The sequence below is a fragment of the Octopus bimaculoides genome, chromosome 18, assembly GCF_001194135.2.
Source record: "Octopus bimaculoides isolate UCB-OBI-ISO-001 chromosome 18, ASM119413v2, whole genome shotgun sequence".
Taxonomy (NCBI): domain Eukaryota; kingdom Metazoa; phylum Mollusca; class Cephalopoda; order Octopoda; family Octopodidae; genus Octopus; species Octopus bimaculoides.
Window position 1 is genome coordinate 49,846,653 of NC_068998.1, and position 1,757 is coordinate 49,848,409.

General features: G+C 34.1%; 1 long non-coding RNA gene across 1 annotated transcript in view; it reads right to left on the bottom strand.

Annotated features, from left to right (window-relative positions):
• Positions 1 to 487: 487 nt before the first annotated feature.
• The window catches only part of LOC128249903 (uncharacterized), a 3,798-nt gene continuing 2,528 nt past the window's right edge, over positions 488 to 1,757 (bottom strand). The window contains exons 2-3 of the long non-coding RNA XR_008266051.1: positions 1,605 to 1,693; positions 488 to 693 (exon numbers count right to left, since the gene is read on the bottom strand). This is a non-coding gene — a long non-coding RNA (uncharacterized LOC128249903). The remainder of the gene's footprint in view (positions 694 to 1,604; positions 1,694 to 1,757) is intronic.

Sequence of the window (1,757 nt, forward strand, 5' to 3'; positions counted from 1 at the left end):
ATATATATATATATATACGTATACATACATAGGAGAGGATTCACAAAATAACAGGCAAAGACAGGTGGTGTAGACAACAAACAAACGTATTAGTTTAACCCTCGGGAGATGAAGACGTCTTTAACGTTTCGACTGTACGCTCGTCCACAGAAAGGAACACAGAAAGAAACAGGAGTGACAATAAGGAATGTGTAGTGGGTAGCGAGCCATCATAGCGAAACCTAATATATAAGGTATCAATTTCTAGACGTACGTCACAATATTATTTCATTCTTAATTTGGCCTGTTATTTCGGACTAACTTTCCGTGTCGGTGATATGAATTGCATACTGAAAGAATGATATTTCACTATATTACATTGAAATTATAGGTTTAGTGTACAGTTATTTGAAGGATAATTTAGTACATGTTCTGTTTCTCAGATTTCTCCATATTTTGACTGTAGTTTAAGCGATTGTTACGTTCTTCAAGAAAGAACCATACGGAATTTGAAATCAGTTTTTATTTATGAATATGTTTACGTGAAATACATAAGCATCAGCTGAGACAGCATTCGTCACAACAATACCGATATTATTAGAAGCAATAATAGGATCCATATTGACTCAAGGCGGATCGAAGGAGGAGCATTTTGTTCAACCAATACTCTCTAGAAGAACTAAAAAATTGCTGATTCGTTAGCGTATTCTCTATCTAGAATAAATAGAAAATAGGTGATCAATTAATTTGTTCGTTATATTCATTGACTTTTCAATAAGCGTTAATATAAATGACTTGTAACAAAAAAATATATATATATAAAATGCACGTTTTTATTATTGTAATCTTCCTGACCTCAATTTGGTACATTCTCAACTTCAATGGATTTGCAAATTAACAAAAATAGAAATTTAACAATTGATTCGACTTAACAAATTTATATTTTATTGCAAATGAAATTTTAAATACTTGAAATTGCATACAGTGTTGTTGGCATTCCGTCGCTTACGACTTTGAGGGTTCCAGTTGATCCGATCAACAGAACAGCCTGCTCGTGAAATTAACGTGCAAGTAGCTGAGCACTCCACAGACACGTGTGTTCTCGGGGATATTCAGCGTGACACAGTGTGACAAGTCTGACCCTTTGAAATACCAGTACATCAGAAACAGGAAGTTAGAGTGATAGAAATGTGTGGTGAAAGAGTACAGCAGGTTACGCTACCATCCCCTGCTTGAGCCTCGTGGAGCATTAGGTGTTTTCGCTCAATAAACACTCACATCGCCCAGTCTGGGAATCGAAACCGCGGTCCTATGACCGTGAGTCCGCAGCACTAACCACTAGGCCATTGCACCTTCACCCTTGAAATTACATACAATATTTATATGCATACTCGCAATATACACAGTGATTATAGTTATGCTTAACTGAATGAGAATTATTAACTGATAACCAAACCATTAGAAAAGCCAATTTCATTCAAGATAATAGTTCCATTCAATGAAAATAGGTGTTCACTGGAATATTAGGTAATAAAATTTAGTGCAAAATAACGATTGTATGTATTCAATCCTTTGAAACATTATTAATTTTCGTAAAAGTACAATAGTTAATGCCAATATCTTACCATATCTCTCCTTCTTAAATAGGTCGGCAAATAATTTAGCACAAAAACCGAAGTGACTTTTGAAACAGGCAAGGAACATATTTATTCGACTAAAAGCAAAAATAAATTTCGAGATAAAATTATAATATATGTCATGGAATAACATTCTATATA